Below are 21,136 nucleotides of genomic sequence, written 5' to 3' on the forward strand. Positions count from 1 at the left end.
GTGGTCTGGGAATGAAGTATGAAACAGAGGTTCACAAGCTATATGCCTGGAAAAGGAAAAACAAAATGCCTGTAATGGCTGCAGAGCCGGGCACAGGTTCACTTAATGAATGAAGTTGAAACAAAAGATTATAACATATTTCCCCTCAAACATGCCTTGATGACAACACACTAAGTTTTTGTGCAGAATAGATTAAATTTAAAAACCTGTGAACATGGAGTATCACTGAGTTTTAGCCACAATGCTAAACGAGAGGGTGGGCAAACAGGAGACTTAAAAGCCACTGATAGCATCAAAATAAATGGGCATAAACTAAAGATGTGGAACAAGACAGGGATGCCCACTTTCACCACTCTTATTCAGCACTAGAGGCTCAATGCACAGATTCATGCACTGGGGTGGTTCTTCAGCACCCCTTGGGGGATGTTGGACTGCTGATTTCAGCCTGGTCTCCTGGTCCACTTACTATTGCAACACGCAAAATGAGGTATCTAAAAATAAACTTAACCAAGGAGGCAAAAGACCTGTTCTCAGCCAACTATAGGACATTAGAGAAAGAAATTGAGGAAGACACAAATAAGTGAAAGCATATATGGTGTTCATGGATAGGAAGAATTAATATCATTAAAATGTCCACACTACCCAAAGTAATAAATGATTCAATGCAATTTCTATTAAAATACCAACAGCATATTTTACAGATCTGGAAGAAATATCCAAAAAATGTATATGGAACCAGAAAAGATCCACAAATAGCATCAGCAATCTTAAGAAAGAAGAATAAAATTGGAGGTAACACAATACCTGATATCAAACTTATACTACAAGGAAATTGTAACCAAAACAGCATGTAAATGGCATAAGAACAGGCATAGAAATCAATAGAACAGAACAGAAAGCCCAGAAGTTAACCCACGCCTTTTTGGTCAATTAATATTTGACAAAGGAGGCAAGAGCTTACAATGGAGGCAAAACAGTCTCTTCAATAAATGGTATTGGGAAAATTGGACAGATACATGCAAACAAATGAAACTAGGCGATAAACTCAAAATGGATAAAATACTTAAGTCATAAAAATTCTATAAGAACACGTAGGCAGTAAATTCTCACACATCTCTGGGAATAATATTTTTTGCCAATATGTCTCATAGGGCTTAGGAAACAAAGGAAAAAATAAACACATGAAGTTACATCAGACTAAAATCTTATGGACAACAAAGAAACCATCAACAAAATGAGAAGGGATCCCACTGTATGGGAGAATATACTTGCTGATCTGATAAGGGGCTAATTTTCAAAATATACGAAGAACTTAGAAAACTCAATGTTAGTAAGACACACAATCCAATTAAAAATGGGCAAAGGACCAGAACAGACACTTCTCCCAAGACTTACCAATGACCAACCAATATATGAAAAGATGCTCAACTTCACTAGCTATTAGGGAAATTTAAATTTAAAAAAATAAATGATATACCACTACATACCTATTAGAATGCCTATTTTCAACAAGACAAGTAATAAGTGTTGGAGAGGGTGCTAGAAAAAATAAACACTCACTTACTGTTGGTGGGAATGTAAACTGGTACAGCCACTATGGAAAAAAAAATGGTACGATCTTTTAATATACTGCTGGATTAATTTTGCTAAAATTCTGTTGAGGATTTTAGAATCTATGAAGTGTTCCTTCCTCTTGGAGTTTTTGAAACAGTTTGAGGACTATAGGCATTAGGTTCTTTGAATGTTTGGTAAAACTCCCCTGTGAAGTCATCCAGATCCAGGCTTTTGTTTGTTGGGAGGTTTTGATTATTGCTTCAATTTCAGAAAACCCTATTTAGGTTTTCTGATTCTTCCTGATTGAGTTTTGGAAAGTTGCATTTTTCTAGGAATATGTACATTTCATCCAAGGTATGTTTGTTGGGAAAAAATGTTCATAGTATTTTCTTACAATCCTTGTTATTTCTGTGGTATCAGCTGGTAATTCACCACTTTCTTTTCTAATTTTATTTATTTGGGTCCTCTTTTTTGTTTCTTGATTTCTTTGACTAAAAGTTCATCAATCCGGTTTATCTTTTCAAAGAATCAGCTGTTGGTTTCATAGATCTCTTCTATTGTTTTTTTCTTTAGTCTTATTGTTACTTATTTCTGCTCTAATCCTTATTATTTCCTTGCTTCTACTTACTCTGGGATTTTCTTATTGTTCTATTTCTAATTCTTTAAGTTTTATGGTTAAATTTCTTTTTGTCTTGTTTTGATTTTTGTTTTTGTTTTTGGTGTTTTTTTTTTGTTTTGTTTTTTTGTTTTTTGTTTTTTTTTAGATAGGTCTGTAGTGCTATAAATTTCCTTCTCAGAACTGTTTTTTCTATGTCCCAGATATTTTGATTGTGTGTGTGTGTGTGAGTGTGAATTTTCTTTAGTTTCCAGGAAGTTTTTTTTCTTTTCTTTTCTTTCTTGTTCTTAAGGGAAATGGTTTTAGTGTTTATCCATTGAGTATGATGTTGGCTGCAGGTTTGTCATATAAGTCTTTTATTTTGTTAAGGTATGATCCCTCTATTCCCACTTTGGTGAGAGTTTTTATTAAAAAAAGGTGTTGGATTTTGTCAAATATTTTATCTGCATCAATTGATATGATCATGTACTTTTTGTCTTTCAATTGATTTATCTAATATATCACATTTATTAATTTGTATATACTGTGCCAGCCTTGCATCCTTCTTGAATTTGTAGAGACTTAACCTGTGTTCATCGGGAATATTGTCCTGTAATTCTCTTTCTTTGTAGTGTCTTTATCTGGCTTTGGGATTAGGGTAACCTAGTTTCATAGAAAGAGCTTGGAAGTGTCCTTTCTTCTTGAATTTTTTGAAATATTCTGAGGAGGTGCCAAGACCGGTTTGGCTCAATGGATAGAGCATCGGCTTGGGGACTGAAAGGTCCCGGGTTGACTCCGGTCAAGGGTGTATGTACATGGGTTGTGGGCACATCCCGGTAGGGGGTGTGCAGGAGGCAGCTGATCGATGATTCTCTCTCATCGATGTTTCTAACTCTGATTCTCTCTCATCGATGTTTCTAACTCTGATTCTCTCTCATCGATGTTTCTAACTCTGTATCCCTCTCTCTTCCTCTCTGTAAAAAATCAATAAAATATATTTTTTAAAAAAAGAAAGAAAGAAAGAAATATTCTGAAGAGGGTAGGTGTTAGTTCTTCTTTGAATGTTTGCTAAAACTCCCCAGTGAAGTCATATGGACCAAGGCTTTTGTTTGCTAGAAGTTATTTGATTGCTGCTTAGATTTTGTTATTAATTATTGACCTACTCAAGTTCTCTGCTTCTTTCTGATTGCATTTTGGAAGATTGCATTTTTCTAGGGATATTTCCATTCCATCTAGGTTGACCAGTTTGTTTGAAAAGAGTTATTCATATTAATTTTTTTACAACCCTTTGTATTTGTGTGGGATCGGTAGTTACTTCACCTTTTTCATTTCTGATTTTATTTATTTGGGTTCTCCCTCTGTTTCTTGGTGAGCCTGATTAGAGGTTCATTAATGTTTTTTATCCTTTCAAAGAACTAGCTCTTGGTTCTCTTGATCTTTTGTATTTTTTTGTTTCTCTGTCATTAATTTCCACTTTGATCTTTATTATTTTCTTCTTTCTACTTACTCTAGGATTTTCTTGTTCTCTTTCTAATTCTTTAAGGTGCAAGATTCCATAACTTATTTATAGGTTTCGTTAAGTTTTGAGGTAGTCCTGTAGTGCTTTGAACTCTCTTGTTAGCATTGCTTTCACTGTGTCCCACAGATTTTGATTATTTTTGTTTCCAGGATGTTTTCTCTTTCTTTTTTGATCTCTTTTGTAACCCAATCATTTTTAATAGAGTGCTATTTAGCCTCCATGTGTTTGATTTTTTTTATTGTAGTTGATTTCTAATTTTATGCCATTGTGATCTGAGAAGATGCTTGATATGATTTAAATCTTTTTGAATTTGTATAGATTTAGCCTGTTTACTAATATATAGTCTATATTTTATAATGCCCCTTGTGCACTTGAGAAGAATATATATTCCATGGCTTTGGGGTGAAAATTCAGAAGATGTCAATTAGTTCCATCTAATCTAGGTAATTACTAATATTTGAAATTTACATTTCCTTACTGATTTTTTTGTCTAAAAGATTCATCCAGATATGCAAATGGTGTATTAAAGTTTCCTTCTATGATTGTATTGCTGTTGATTTTTCCCTTGATATCTTCCAAAAGTATATGTCCCTTGATATCTTCCAAAAGTAATATACATAATAGGGGCCCAGTGCACAAAGTCATGCACTTTGAAAGGAACTGGGGGCCGCAAGGCTGCAGTGGACACAGAGGCAGGTCTCAGCCCGCCCTAAACACCCCTGGCGAGCCCCTCCTGCCACAGCCCCCTGGTCCCATGTCTGCAGGCAGCCCCATGCCTGCCACCACAGCTCTACACACTGATAAGGCTGACCCCGCTTGCTCACATCTCCTGACAGCATGGAGCAATTGGGTCTGGTGCCAGCAGTGGGTGTGAGAAGGACTGGCACCATCAGTGGGTGCAAACATTGGCTGCTGCCCCCATTGCCTCCAGGAGTAGGGGAGGTAGAGAAACCCTCAGGTGTGATCAGGAACAAAGAATTTTCAGTAACTACCAGAGGCTCTTTATGATGACAGCAATTGGCACCCCACCTTGGTCCAGCACCCCCACTACTTGCTCCACTAACACTAACACACTGTGGCCAACACCTGCCATGTTCTGCGTATGCCCCCTAGTGGTCAGTGCACGTCATAGCCACCAGTTGTTCAATTTTTCTGGTTGTTCTGCTGTTTGGTCTATTTGCATATTAGCCTTTTATTATATAGGATATTGTATTTGGTATTCCTGTATTGGGTGCATATATGTTGATCCGAATTATATCCTCTTGTTTTATTGATCCCTATAGTATTATGAAGTGGCCTTCCTTATCTCTTATTATGGTCTTCACTTTGAAGTCTTTTTTGTAAGATATGAGTATTGCTCTCCAAGTTTTCTTTTCATTTCCATTTGCCTGAAAATGGTTTTTCCATCCCTTCACTTTTAGACTCTGTGAGTCCTTTGTTTTGAGGTGAATCTGCTGTAGACAGCAGATATGTGGGTCATGCTTTCTTATCCACTCAGTCAATCTATGTCTTTTGATCGGTGCATTTGATCCACCTATGTTTAAATTGATTATTTATAGTTTCTTTTTTGTTGCCATTTTTCTTCTTTACATCTGTGTTTCTCCCTTTCTTTCTATTTATTCTTCTTACACCAATCCCTTCTTGCATTGCTGGTTTTGTGTTAATAAACTCCCTTAGCCTTTTTTTTTAATTATTTTTTTATTATTTTTTAAAAATATATTTTTTATTTTTTTTGCCCCCTTCCCTTCCCTCCCATACATACCCTCCCTCCCCAGAGTTTTATGTCCATTGGTTTTACTTATATGCATGTATACAAGTCCTTCGGTTGATCTATTATCTCCCCCAGATCTCCCTCCCCTCCCCACTGTAAATTGACAGTCTGCTTGTTGCTTTACTGTCTCTACATCTATCTTTTGGTTCATCAGTTTATAATGTTCTTTATTATCCATAAATGAGTGAGGTCATGTGGTGTTTCTCTTTCATTGATTGGCTTATTTCACTCAGCATGGTGCTCTCCAATTCCATCCAGGTTGCTGCAAATGATGAGAATTCCTTCTTTTTTATGGCAGTATAGTATTCCATTGTGTAGATGTACCATGGTTTTTGGATCCAATCATCTGCTGACAGGCACCTAGGCTGTTTCCAAATTCTGGCTATTGTAGATTGTGTTGCTATGAACATAGGGGTGCATATATCCTTTCTGATTGGTGTTTCTATTTTCTTGGGATATATTCCTAGGAGTGGAATTACTGGGTCAAATGGGAGTTCCATTTTCAGTTTTTTGAGGAAACTCCACACTGTTCTCCACAGTGGTTGCACCAGTCTGCATTCCCACCAGCAGTGCACGAGGGTTCCTTTTTCTCCACAACCTCGCCAACACTTGTCGTTTGTTGATTTCTTGATGTTGGCCATTCTGACAGGTGTGAGATGGTACCGCATTGTTGTTTTGATTTGCATCTCTCAGATAATTAGTGACTTTGAGCATGTTTTCATGTGCTTTTTGGCCTTCCTTCTGTCTTCTTTGGAGAATATTCTATTTAGGTCCATTGCCCATTTCTTAATTGGATTATTCATCTTCCTTTTATTTAGTTGTATCAGCTTTCTGCAGATGTTGGAGATTAAACCTTTATCAGTGGTATTATTTGCAAATATGTTCTCCGACACCGTGGGCTTTGTTGTTGTTTTGCTGATGGTTTCTTTTGCTGTAAAAAAGCTTTTTATTTTGATGTAGTCCCATTTGTTTATTTTCTATTTAGCTTCCATTGCCCCAGGGGCAGTATCAGTGAAGAAGTTCTTTTGGCATACATCTGAGATTTTGCTGCCTGTGGATGCTTCTAGTATTTTTATGGTTTCCCATCTGGTGTTTAAGTCCTGTATCCATTTTGAGTTTATTTTTGTGTATGGTGTAAGTTGGTGATCTAGTTTCATTCTTTTGCATGTGTCTGTCCAATTTTCCCAACACCATTTATTGAAGAAACTGTGTTGACTCCATTGTATATTAGTGCCTCCTTTGTCAAATATTAATTGAGCATAGTGATTTGGGTTGATATCTGGGTTCTCGATTCTATTCCATTGATCTATATGTCTGTTCTTGTGACAGTACCAGCTGTTTTGAGAACAGTGGCTTTGTAATACAGTTTGAAGTTTGGTATTGAGATCCCTCCTACTTTACTCTTCTTTCTCAGGATTGCTGTGGCTATTCGGGGTCTTTTATTCTTCCAAATGAACTTTTGGAGAGTTCTTTCTAGGTCAGTGAAATATGCCATTGGTATTTTAATGGGGAGTGCATTGAACCTATAGATTGCTTTAGGAAGTATGGACATTTTGATGATGTTGATTCTACCAATCCAGGAACATGGTATGTTCTTCCATCTCTTTACATCTTCCTCTATCTCTTTTTTCAGTGTCGTGTAGTTTTCCACATATAGGACCATTACTTCCTTAGTTAAATTTATTCCTAGGTATCTTAATTTTTTTGGTGCGATGGTAAATTGAATTGCTTTTTTAGTCTCTGTTTCTGTAGTTTCACTGTTGGTGTATAGAAATGCCATGGATTTCTTGGCGTTAATTTTGTATCCTGCTACATTGCCAAATTCATTTATTAAGTCAATTAGTTTTTTAATGGAGTATTTTGGGTTTTTTATGTACAATATCGTGTCACCTGCAAATAAGGATAACTTTACTTCTTCTTTTCCAATTTGGATGTCTTTTATTTCCTCCTCTTGTCTAATTGCCATGGCTAGTACTTCCAGTACTATGTCAAACAGGAGTGGCGAGAGTGGGCATCCCTGTCTTGTTCCTGTTCTTAGAGGGAATGGTTTTAGTCTTTGCCCATTGAATATAATGTTGGCTGTGGGTTTATTATATATAGCTTTTATTATGTTGAGGTATGATCCTTATACTCCCAGCTTATTAAGAGTTTTTATCAGGAAAGGGTGTTGGATTTTATCAAATGCTTTTTCTGCATCAATTGATATGACTATATGATTTTTATCTTTCAATTTGTTTATGTGATGTATCACGTTTATTGATTTGCGGATATTGAACCATCCTTGCATTCCTGGAATAAATCCTACTTGGTCATGGTCTATGATCTTTGTGATGTTCTTCTGGAGTTGATTTGCTAGAATTTTGTTGAGGATTTTGGCATCTATGTTCATGAGGGATATTAGCCTGTAATTCTCTTTCATTGAGTTGTCTTCATCTGGTTTTGGTATTAGGGTGATGCTGCCTTCATAGAAGGAGTTTGGAAGTGTTCCTTCCTCTTGAATTTTTTGGAATAGTCTGAGGAGGATAGGTTTTAGTTCTTCCTTGAATGTTTGGTAAAACTCTCCTGTGAAGCCTTCTGGCCCTGGGCTTTTGTTTGCTGGAAGCTTTTTGATGACTGTTTCAATTTCTTCCCAAGTCACTGGTCTATTGAGATTTTTAGATTCTTCCTGATTGAGTTTTGGAAGTTTGTATTTTTCTAGGAATATGTCCATTTCCTCCAGGTTGTTCAGTTTGTTGGAATAGAGTTGTTCGTAGTATTTTGTAACAATGCGTTGTATTTCGGTGGGGTCTGTTGTTATTTCACCTCTTTCATTTCTGATTTTGTTTATTTGGGTCCTCTCTCTTTGTTTCTTGGTTAGCCTGGCTAGAGGTTCATCTATCTTGTTTATTCTTTCAAAGAACCAGCTCTTGGTTTTGTTGATCTTATGTATTGGTTCTTTGGTCTCTATGTTGTTTATCTGTGCTCTGATTTTTGCTGTTTCCTTCCTTCTGCTGACACTGGGTTTTTCTTGTTGATCTTTTTCTAACTCTTTGAGTTGTAGAGTTAGATCATTTGTTACACTTTTTTCTAGTTTTTTGCAATAGGCTTGTAAGGATATGAATTTCCCTCTCAAAACTGCTTTTGCTGTGTCCCATAGATTTTGGATTGTTGTGTTTTCATTGTCATTTGTTTCCAGAATGTTTTTAATTTCTTCCTTGATTTCTCTGGTAACCCAGTCCTTGTTTAATAGCATGCTGTTTAGTCTCCATGTGTTTGATTTTTTTGGATTATTTTTATTGTAGTTAATTTCCAGTTTTATGCCATTATGATCTGAAAAGATGCTTGATATGATTTCTATCTTCTTGAACTTGAAGAGTCTTTGCCTATGTCCCAAAATGTGGTCTATCTTTGAGAATGTCCCATGTGCACTTGAGAAGAATGTATATTCTGTGGCTTTGGGGTGGAATGTTCTGAAGATGTCAATTAATTCCATCTGGTCTAGTGAGTCATTTAGGATTGATATTTCTTTGCTGATTTTTTGTTTAGGTGATTTGTCGAAGGGTGACTGTGGGGTATTAAAATATCCTACTATGATTGTATTGCTATTAATCTCTCCCTTAATGTCCTCCAGCAGTTTTTTTTATGTATTTGGGTTCTCCTGTATTGGGTGCATATATATTTACCAGGGTTATTTCTTTTGTTGGATTGTTCCCTTTAGTATTATGAAGTGGCCTTCGTTATCTCTTGTTATGTCGTGCACTCTTAGATCTAATTTGTCAGATATAAGTATTGCTACCCCAGGTTTTTTTTCATTTCCATTTGCCTGGAAAACTTTTTTCCTTCCCTTCACCCTCAGTCTGTGTGCATCTTTTTTTCAGAGGTGGTTTTCTTGTAGACAACAGATGTATGGGTCTTGTTTTCTTATCCAATCTGTTACCCTATGTCTTTTGATTGGAGCATTTAATCCATTTACATTTAAGGTTATTATTGATAGATACTCATTTGATGCCATTTTTATTCTATACCCGTGTTCCTTCTTTGCTTCCTATTTATTTTTACATTAGACCCTTTAGCATTTCTTGCATTGCTGGTTTGGTGGAGATAAATTCCTTCAGTCTTTTTTTGTCTGTGAAGCTCCTGATTTCCCCTTCAATTTTGATTGATAGCCTTGCTGGGTACAGTATTCTTGGATTCAGACCCTTCCTTTGCATGACTTTTTATATTTTATCCCATTCACTCTGGCCTGATAAGTTTCTGTTGAGAAATCAGTTGCTAGTCTAATGGGGGTTCCTTTATATGTAACTTTCTGCCTGTCTCTGGCTGCTTTTAAGATGCTTACTTTGTCGTTGTTGTTTGCCAATTTAATTATAATGTGCCTAAGCATCTGTCTTCTGGGATTCATTTTGCTTTGGACTCTGCGAGCATCTTGGATTTGTGTGGGTTTTTTCTTCTCTATCTCAGTAAACTTTTCTGTTATTATTTCTTGAAATACTTTTTCCATGTCCACCTCAGTTTCCTTTCCTTCTGGAACCCCTATTATTCGAATATTATTTTGTTTTGTATTGTCCCAAAGCTCCTATAGGCTCTCCTCCTGCTTGTTAATTTTTTTTTTTTCTAGAAGCTGCTCTAATTGGGTATTTTTTTCCATCTTGTCTTCTAGCTCACTGATGCAGTCCTCTGCTTCATCTAGTCTACTCTTGATGCTTTCTATTGAGTTCTTCATGGTAGCGATGTCATTTTTCATTTCTTCTTGGTTCTTCTTCAATTTCTCTTGGTACTTCTTCAGTTCCTCATGGTTCTTCCTCATTTCTTCTTGGTTATTGTCAAATTTCTCTTCCATTCTTTTTAGCCATCCTATGATCATTACTCTGAATTCTTGCTCTGGTAGGTTGCTTGCCTCTAACTCGTTTACTTCCTTTTCTGGTGATGCCTGTTTTTCTTTCATTTGTGGGCTATTTCTTTGTCTCCCCATGGTCTCTCTTTTCAGGATGTCTGGTTATGTGGTGTTCCTTCTCTTGCGCTGATTTAAAGGCACAAAATACAACACTACCAAGTACAACACAAGAGGCACTTAACAGGAATGTACTTACGATATTAGTAACGTCTAATAAAGGTGACCACTAGAGAAAGGCAAATTAGGGGATAGGAGAGAAGGAAGAAAGGAAAAATAAATAAATAAAAGAGGGATAAAGAGATAGAAAAAGAGAAAAAAGTAATGACAAAATGAAATTGGAAAACACGGAAAAAAGAAAAGAGAGAGAGAGAGAGAGAGAGAGAGAGAGAGAGAGAGAGAAGAAGAAGAAGAAGAAGAAGAAGAAGAAGAAGAAGAAGAAGAAGACTAAGAGAGAAATGGGAAACAAACTATATATATATATATATATATAGTTTTTCTCCATATATATATGGAGAAAATTTCCATAGAACAACCACTAATCCCAGCCAATGCCAGTAACAAAAGATAGCCTGACAGGGTAGTGTAGTCTTGGTTGTTGGTTCTTGCTTTTCATCTCTTGGAATATTTCATCTTGATCCCCTCTGGCTTGAAATCTTTCTGTTGAGCTGACATTATGGGAGCCTCTGTGTAGGTAACTAGGTGTCTTTCTCTTGTTGACAGAAATGTTGTCCAGCTTCAAACAGGAGCTCTTATGTTTCTCTTTTGTTTTTAACTCTGCCATTCTAATTAAGCTGTGTCTTAGTGTGGGCCTTTTGCTTTCAACTCGATTAGGACTCTCTGTGCTTCCTGGACTTGTGTGTCTTTTTTCCTTCACCAGTTTAGTAAAGTTCCCCCATTATTTCTTCAAATAGGTTCTCAATCCCTTGCTCTCTCTCTCTTCTCCCTCTGGTATCCCTATGATGTTATGATTGATGTTATAGCAGAAGTCTTTTATACTTTCCTCATTGTTTTAAATTCTTTTTTCTTTGTATTGTTCTGCTTGGGTGTTCGTTGTTAACTTGTCCTTTAAATTGCTTCATCTAACCTGCTGTGATTTCTTCTAGTGAATTCTTCATTTCAGACTGGTTATTTTTGTTGTTGGTTTCTCTGTCCTTTTATATACTTACTACCTCCTTGTCTAAGTCTTCTTTGAGCATCTTCAAAATCATATTTTAAAACACTATTTGTATATTGCATACATTGGTATATTGCATGCTTCCATTTCATTTAGTTCTTTTTCTGGGAATTTATCCTGTTCTTTCATTTAGGGCACTTTTCTTCATCTTTTCATTTTGATTGCCTCTCTGGATTTGTTTCTCTGTGTTAGGTAGATTTGCTATGTCTCCAGTCTTGGTAGGGAGGGCTTATGTAGTAGTTTCCTGTGGGGCTTAGTGGTGCAATCCCCTTGATCACCTGAGCTAGATGTTCCAGGAATTTCCCTTGTGTGGCTTATTTTAGTCCTTCTGTTGCAGTTGAGTCTTGACTGCTGTTGGCCCAACCATGGTGGAATTGACCCATGGGATGGCTGACTCTGAGGATTGACTCCAACTATAAGGTATGACTTGCTGTGTGGGGGCTAACCACAAAAGCGGAATTTGGCCCAGTAGGACCTGGTGCCTGCCAAGATGGCCCTTTGGATGTGCCACTTGTGAAACTAGTTGAGTCATGCTTTGTTGTGGTCTTAAGCCCACCACCAGGTGTGTTGGTTCTGGGGCCTTTGGGACTCCGGTGGCAGGTCAATGTCAGATTCTGCCTGTGACTGGGACTGGGCTATCTGTTTGAAGGTATAAGGAGATCCACAGTTTGTGGCTGCCTCTGCTAGGCCTGGATGCACATGGAAGGGGCCAGACTGTGTATCAAGGCCGGCTTCCATCAGTACCGAGCCCAGGGACAGGTCAGCAAAAGGCTCCAGGCACCAGGAGATCAGCCTCCATGCCATCTGCCTGTTAGGATCAGTCACTGGAGAGCCTCTGACAGTATGTGAGTTCTGTGCATAGATTCTCAGTGAGTCACAAAGCAGGGGCCTGTAGTATTCACCAGTTGTGTTCACAGATTCAAACTCAGCAGCAGTGCTTCGTCTGAGGCCTTCAACAATAGTCTCAGGTCACCAAGGCCAGCCGCCACCTGTCTGGACCTGTGAATCTTTTTATTGGGATGAGGTCTCAGGGAGTTGTCAGAGTGAGGCCAGCAGCGTTCCATCAGACTAGAACAGACTAAGAGTTGGCCATGTGGAGGGAGGGCTCTGCATAGAAATAAAGGTGCCAGCTGTGCAAGGGAAGAATGGCCTTCACTCCAGAGAGAGCCACAAGACTCAGTTTCTCTCTGTCCGTCTCTGCCACCCACCGAGTCTGCCCAGATCTCCTCTGGAGCCTTCCAAGAAAGTCTCCACTAGAGGCCCAGGCCAGCCTAGTCTCCCACAGAGTGCAGGCTTGGCAGGGCAGGGTCACAGGGAATTGGTAGGAGAGGGCTGGTGCTTTCCCTCAGGCCAGTGGTCAGCAAACTGTAGCTCACGAGCCACATGCGGCTCTTTGGCCCCTTGAGTGTGGCTCTTCCACAAAAATGCCACGGCCTGGGCGAGTCTATTTTGAAGAACTGGCATTAGAAGAAGTTTAAGTTTAAAAAATTTGGCTCTCAAAAGAAATTTCAATCGTTGTACAGTTGATATTTGGCTTTGTTGACCACTGCCCCAGGCTGATGCCATATGGAGGGGAATTCTTGACCCAGGAAAGATGGCATGTGTGGGTGATGCTGGAGATGAATTCAGCACAAGGACCTTAGCAGCTGTCCTTCCATCCCCTATTTCTGTATCACTCTAGTCTGCTCTAAGCTTTCATGCCTCTTCCAGAGCCCTGGAAGAATACCAGCAAATGAGATTTTGTGCACTGGCCCTTTAAGTGGGCACTAGACCCATCCCCAACCTCTATCTCTCACCTGGCAGATGAAATTCCCACTGAATTTCACAGTGGATGTTAGGTGGGAACCTCTTTCTGGGTCTGGTGCTCCAGGCTAGGAATCCCAGTGTGGCTGAGACACCTTGCTCTTCAGGGGAAAATCAGAAATGCCCTTGAGATATTCCTATGGATTCTGTAATGCCACACGTGGGCCAGCTTTTATGTCTCCATACTTCCTACCACTTGGGATATGACTTTGTCTGTGGTACTTAGTTATAAGACTTTTTTCAGCTAGCCTTCAATTGGTTCTGCAGGTGGATTGTTCTATAATGTAGTTTGTCCTTTGTATTTGGTCCTGGGAGGAGTGAGTGTACCTTTCACCTCCTCCCCTGCCATCTTGCATCCCCTCCATCCATCTGTGTATCTTCTGTGGTGAGGTGTCTGTCTGTTCAGACCTTACACCCATTTTTAAATTGGGTTCTTTGTTTTCTTATTGTTGAGGATTAAGAGGTTTGTTTTGTTTTTTAAAATATATATCTGGGTGCCAGTTCTTTTTCAGAACTGTATTTTGAGAACACTTTCTCCTAGACTGTGGCTTATGTTAAAATTGGTTAGAAGACTTACATCCACAAAAATGTCATCCTCTCTGCTCTCTCCTGTTCCCTCTACAATCAGGGGCTTCTCTCTCTGCTTCCAGGAGCAGCCTGGTGAGTCCCCACCTCGAGCCTACTTTCTCTGTTCCGGGTGGGAAGGTAATTTCTGGACAGGGAAGAAATGTTGCTGAGAGTGGCCTCCCCTGGCAGCCTCAGACCAAGGAGACTCTGACTTGACTTTGAATGAGATGATGGCTCTTCCCCCTCATTGCCACCGAGCAGAGCCCAGCTCAGAGACTGTGCTGGGAGTGAGGGCTGGGCTGCCACAGGACTGGGGCAGAGGTCACCGCTGGAGGACCTCTGTGGTTTGGGTGCTGTGACCTGCCCCAAAGCCTCAAGCCTGATGCTGTGACCACTGGCATCTTCTGTGAGGTGCCTTCTGCTCACACAAGCTGAAGTGGGTCCTGCCGTGGCAACTGAGAACTTCCCCTGGAGAGAGCACGTTCATGGTGGGTGGTCTCCGTGACTGGCTGAGCCTCCCTAGATCTGCTTTCCCTCCACTCTTGGAGGGAGAGGGGGGAGCAGGCCAGGATGTGCAGGCCCAACCCTCCAGTGCCCTGGACGGCTGCTCAACTCATGGGAGTTACAGATCAGGAAGGAGCTGGTGTGGGCTAGGGGCTGGGTAGGGGAGAGAAGGGTTGGGACTTACAGAGGCAGGATAGATGGGACCTTCCAACTGGGCATGACACTTCCTCCTCCACTTCCTCTTCTCCTCACTCCCAGTCCTTCCTCCTTCCTTCTCCCTCCCTAAGGTCTCAGCACTAGGTCTCAGCATCCATGCTTTCCCAAACAAGGTTCAACGTGAACAAGGTGGCTCAGTTGGTTGGGCATTGTTCCATGCACCGAACTGTTGCTGGTTCTATTTCTGGTCAGGGCACATGCCCAGGTTACAAGCTCGATCTTGGGTAGGGGGCATGCAGTAGGCATGTTTCACTCTGAGATCAATGTCTGTCTCTCTCTCTCTCTCTCTCTCTCTCTCTCTCTCTCTCTCTCCCTCCCCCCCATACCTATTTCTCTAAAATATATTTTTGAAAGTGGTAAGTTGACCCAGGTAGTAGGAAACTTCCCCAACACCTTAAAATCGTGAATTTCTACTTCTAGAGAACTGTCATAAATAAATAAAGATTTATGGATGCAGGTGTTCCCTTCAGCAGGACGATGGGAGTAAAAAATCAGAAATGGCTCATGGCCCACAGCAGGAACTTCAGAAATTCTGATGTGGGGACACAGAAAATGCCGAGGAGGAAGAGGTTCCAGAAGGGCACATGACTAGAATCCTCTCAGACCAACACCTATAAGTGCACACACACATGCACATGTGAACACACACAGGCACCCACACATGTATGAGCATGGGAAACACAGGTACACATGTGCACGTGCGGACATTGTGCACACACAGGGAAAGGACTGGAACTGTGAGCACCCCTATCAGGGCTCTCCTCCCTGGAAGGACTTTGCTCTTTACTTGATTCTGAATTGTTTTAGAATTAATTATCTATATAATAAAAGCCTACGCAATGGTTATACCAGAACGACGAGTAGTTATGATGTGCACTGACCAACAGGGGGCAAATATTCAATGCAGGAGCTTCCCCCTGGTAGTCAGTGCACTCCCACAGGGGGAGCCCTGCTGAGCCAGAAGCTGGCTCATGGCTGACAAACACAGCAGCTGTGGTGGCGGGAGCACTAAGGAGTAGTGAACAGGCAGGAGGTACAGAGTGAGGGGTTCCAGACTGTGATAAGGAATGTCTGCCTACTGGCTTAGGTCCAATACCCCCAGTGGTCGGGCCTAAGCCAGCAGGAGGACATCCCCTGAGGGGTTCCAGACTGCGAGAGGGCACAGTCCAGGCTGAGGGAGCCTTCCCCCCACAGTGCATGAATTTTGTGCAATAGCCTCAAATTGTATTATAAAAATACATTTTGTTTCTGTCAGAAAGCCTTTAAAAATAAAACTATGTACTTAGATGAGTGATCAATGAATAACACTGAACATATGACTTTCATATTTTAGAACTATCAGTCATACATGCATTATAAAAAAAGACATTGCCTCAAGAAGAACATGAGAGCTTTGCAAGCCCCACCCCACAGGTGATCATCAGGAATGGCTTCGTGGGTATCTCTCAGGTTCTGTCTTTCTCATTCTGTTTGTCTGTTGAAGATGCGTGTCTGAAAGTTGAAATCACATGTATGGGGTCGAGCAGGTAGGACCCTGGATGCAGACAGTGGGTCCACATGTTTCACATGAGAGCACACCAGAGATCCTTATTTCTGAACACACAGAGACCCCTGCACCCACTTGAGCAGCTGCTCAGCTACCCTCTTCCACGTGGGCCAGGATTGGTGGATCCTATGTCCTCTCCATGGACATTAGAGGTTTTACCAATTCCAGGCTATTTCATCAGTGCTCTGATGGGTAGTCCCAAAAATCCATCTCTGAACAACTGTGCAAGGATTTCTGTGGGTCATCCCTAGGGGAAGCACTGCCGGGGCAAGTGTGCCCTGTGGGACTTGGGCAGGTGCTGCACACTGTTCTCCCAGACAGTGGCCTTTCCCCTCCTCCGCAGGGGATCTGCTGGGGCCTCTGCTGCCTCACTTTGTTCCCAGGGTGGTCACCACCAGCCCAGAAGCCTGCCAGTCTGAGGTGACAGTGCTCTCCCCCCAGTGTCCACAGTGGGTGTGTCCCCATCAGGGAGGTGGGCCCTCTCTGACATGGAGAGGCCTATGCACTGCCTCATTGGAGGTGCATGTGTCTGCCCTTTGTCCCTTTAGAAAACTCCTTTCCAGAGTTCTCTGCACCACAGGGAGGTTACATCTTTCTCTGGCCTTGGGTTGTAAGGAATGCTTTTCAGCTTGAGGTTTCTCTTCCCAGATTTCTGCATGTTTCCTGTTGTTTGTGGGGTGCAGGAAGAGCCAGGCTTTGCCTGGCTGGGTTCGGGCCCTGGGGCCACACTGAGCACAGAGCCTCTAACCCAGGATGATGCACACACTTACTGAAAGGGCTTATTTTATTTTATTATTATTTTTGTTTTTACATCTGATCTCTAATCCATGTGGGATATCCCTTACAAATAACAAAAATGCTATTTCAGATAATCACAAACAAAAATATGTGAGCAGACGGAAAAAGGTACTAAGATTCCATGTATAGGAACGTCCAGAACAGGTAACACAGCACATAGAAAGCAGGCCAGGGGTCTCCAGGAGCAGGAGGAGTGCGGAGTGAGTACTGTTGGTGCAGGGTTTCCCTTTGGGAAGATGGAACATCCTGCAACTAGACAGTGGTGATCTTGCCCAGCATCGTGAGTGTCCTTCAGGCTCAGGAATGACACCATTTAAAATACAAATAATAATTTTATTTCTTTATGAAGTTGAATCCCCACAAGGGAGACACAAAGCATAAAATGAGAAAGAAGAATAGAGAGAGAGAAAAAAGACACTAAAATACTGCAAAGAATAAAATTTTAAAAATAAACAATTGAATAACCCCATGAAGAAAAGTAAACCATAAAAAGGAAGGAAAATAGAAGAAAAAGGTCAATGAGAGGCAGTAGCACCAGTTTTCCTGAGGGGAGAGGGTGAGCAGTCTCGTCCAGCAGCTCTGGAGCTGGCCCTGCTGTGGTTTCAGGAGGCAGCTCCTCCTCTGAGGCAGGACCCTGGGCAGGTTCCAGGGAGGGCTCCTCATCCAGGGGAGGTGGGGACTAAGTCTTGTCTGCAGGTGCCTCCGAGGCCGGCCCCAGCTCCATAGCTGCCACTGGAGAGGCTGATGGAGGTGGCTGGACTTCTGGAGGTGCCCACACCTCCAGCTCTTCATTCGACTCCTCATCAGACTCCTCTGTCTGGACTTCAGGTGTTTCTGCAGGATCCTCCTCTGCCTCCTGGGCTGGTGCTGGGTTGTGAGAGTAGAAAAGATCACCCACATGCCTGCATTTCCTGTGCCCTCCTCACCCACCTCCACCCCCAGGATAAAACACAGGCCAGAGCCTTCCAGAGAAGCCACAGCCCAGGACCCACCACAGGACGCCCTCCTCGCTGACAGTCCAGCAGGTGGGTGGTCTGAGGCTGAGCTTTGGCCCTGGCCAGTCTCTGTGGGTACTCCCTGTGTGCCTGGCACTGAGCCCTCCCCATAAGCTCACATGCACCTCCACCCCACCCCTCATCCCCCACCCCCCAATACTATTCCTACCTTCTCACCCTTAGGCTCTGCCTCCTCGGGCTCTAGGTACTCTGGTCCGGTGTGATTATCATTGGCATTTGGCCCCATGTAGGCACATGCTGGGGACCTTCTGCTGAGCCTGGGAGAATCCAGGATGGAACTTAAAACTCTCCTTGTCCTTGGATTCCTGATTGGAGGCCTCCAAAACCTGTACTCCTTCGGGGGAGGAAGCCCACTCCATCCACTTGAGTGATCTCGTTCTCTCATCACCCAGCTGACGAAGTACGTTTTGGGCCTGCGCTGGCCCTCGGTACTATGACCCAGCTGCCCCTCAGTGGTGAAGGCGGGGCCGGGGTCTTCATTGACTCGCTGATGTCCCTGTAGGACCCGATGACAGCTCTGCAATGACAGTGACTGGCAGTTGATCCAGTGGACAAAAGCAGCAGCAACTAGGGCCCTAGTTGCTGCTGCTTTTGCCCATTGGACCTTCTGCTCCCGGATCAGGGCCAGCCCTGTGTCTGCACAGACCTCCTCCCAGGGGAAATGAGGGTCACCTCCAGGGCTCAGGATAGACCTCCGGAAGAGGGTGCCACCCACACTCCATGTCCAACCAGCCAGCCTTGACCCGGGGTGTGAACGTGACTGGTCCACCAGGCCTCTGACCCCTTCTCAGCCTGTTCCTGCTCAGGCCCTTTGTATGTGGAAACCCTGCCCCCGCCCCCACATGCACGGAGGGGACATCTGGCTGCTCAGGTGTGTCAGAGTGGTGGCCTGACCCCCACACAACCACCCTGGGCCTCCCTGTGTTACCTCTGGGTCCAACCATCTTAAGGGCGACAGGGGTCTGCGCTCAGCACTGAAACAGCGGCGGCCAATGCAGAACCTGCTCTCATCACTGCCTCTCTTGAGGCATCGTCCTCGGTAAAGGGGGAGACAACAAGAAAACACGGTGTCCTCTCCAGTGCCTCTAACTGAGTGAGAGGGGAAGGGGTAGTTATAGAATGTAGCTGCCTGGTTGCTGGGTTCTGTTAGGCTCCATCGTCAGGAAGTGAGGTTGTGGCTCATGTCGGAGGAGATGCTCAGGGTAGGGGACCCAAGGGCGACCTCACTTCCTGACGATGGAGCCAACGGAACCCGGTAACCAGGCACCTACATTCTAGAACTGCCCCTTCCCCTCTCACTCGGTTAGAGGCACTGGAGAGGACACCATGTTTTCTTGTTGTCTCCCCGTGTCCCGAGGTCAAGACCGAGAACGAGGCCTCAATGAGAGAGGCAGCGATGAGAGTATATTCCGATGTGCCCGCCGCTGGATCTGGACTCAGTCCAGACGACGTCTGTGGCCCTTTGCACGTAGGGAGCCAGAGGTAACACAGGGAGGCTTAGGGCAGTTTTGTTCAAGCCAGGCCACCACTCTGATCCCACCTGAGCAGTTCTATGTTCTGTGTGTGTGTGTGTGTGTGTGTGTGTGTGTGTGTGTGTAAGGAAGGTTCACATAGAAACGGCCTGAGCAGGAACATGCTGAGGATGGGTCAGAAGCCTGGTGGACCAGTCATGTTCACACCCCTGAGTCAAGGCTGGCTGGGTGGACGTGGAGTGTGGGTGGCACCCTCTACCAGAGGTCTATCCTGAGCCCTGGAGGTGACCCTCATTTCCCCTGGGAGTAGGTCTGTGCAGACACAGGGCTGGGCCTGATCCAGGAGCAGAAGGTCCAGGGGCAGAAGCAGCAGCAACTAGGGCCAGGCAGGGCTTAAGGCCTCTGAATGGCTGCCGGTCACTGTCATTGCAGAGCTCAACCCAGGACACTGAGGAACATCAGCAGGTTGATGAAGACCCAGGCCCCGCCTTCACCACTGAGGGGCAGCTGGGTCATAGTACTGTGGGCCAGCAAAGGCCCAAAGTGCATATGGCCAGCTCGGGGTCTGGGAAACCAGGGCCCTTTAGTGCCCGAAGATGGAGTCCTCCCCAGAAGCCCATCAGGTTACGCAGACCTCCATCCTGGAAGCTGCTCAATCAGCAAAGGCGGATCGCACTTCGCAACTCCTTCCTGGAGTCGCCCACGTTCCGCAAGAGATTTCCAATGTGTGATGCCTACCTGCAGCACCAGGCCCGTGTGAATCACACCGGGCCAGAGGATCTGCAGCCTCAGGGGGCAGAGCCCAAGGGTGAGAAGGTGGAGAAGGTGTGGGTGGGCTAGGAGGTGGACATGGCCTAGGTGCATTCAAGCTTATGAGGAGGGCTCAGTGCCAGGCACACAGGGAGCACCCACAGAGACTGGCCAGGGCCAAAGCCCAGCCTCAGACCACCCACCTGCTGGACTGTCAGCGAGGAGGGTGTCCTGTGGTGGGTCCTGGGCTGTGGCTTCTATGGAAGGCTCTGTCCTGTGTTTTATCCTGGGGGATGGAGGGGGGTGAAGGGGGCACAAGGAAATGCAGGCATGTGGGTGATCTCTTCTCCTCTCACAACCCAGCACCGGCCCAGGAGGCAGAGGAGGCTCCTGCAGAAACACCTGAAGTCCAGACAGAGGCGTCTGATGAGGGGTCGGATGAAAATTTGGAGGCGTGGGCACCTCCAGGGGTCCAGCCACCTCCATCAGCATCACCAGTGGCAGCTGTAGAGCCCGGGCCGGCCTGGGAGGCACCTGCAGACAAGACTGAGGCCCCATGCTCCCTGGATGAGGAGCCCTCCCTGGAGCCTGCCCTGGGTGGCCCCCAGTCCCAAAGCCAAGGCCTCAGGAGAGGCAGTGATGAGATCAGGTTCCGCATTGGCCACCACTGGTTCAGGACTCCGCGCAGATCCCTGTCGCCCTTAACACAGTTGGAGCCAGAGGTAACACAGGGAGGCCCAGGGTGGTTATGTGGGGCCCAGGCCACCCTTCTGACCCCTACTGAGCAGCCAGATATCCCCTCTGTGTGTGTGTGTGTGTGTGTGTGTGTGTGTGTGTGTGTGTGTGTAAGGGAGGTTCACATAGAAAGGGTCTGAGCAGGAACAGGCTGAGGAGGGGTCAGAAGCCTGGTGGACCTGTCATATTCTCACCCAGGTCAAGGCTGGCTGGGTGGACGTGGAGTGTGTGTGGCACCCTCTG

Source organism: Pipistrellus hanaki (genome assembly GCF_964339955.1).
Source record: "Pipistrellus hanaki genome assembly, chromosome: 8".
In the NCBI taxonomy this organism is placed as follows: domain Eukaryota; kingdom Metazoa; phylum Chordata; class Mammalia; order Chiroptera; family Vespertilionidae; genus Pipistrellus; species Pipistrellus hanaki.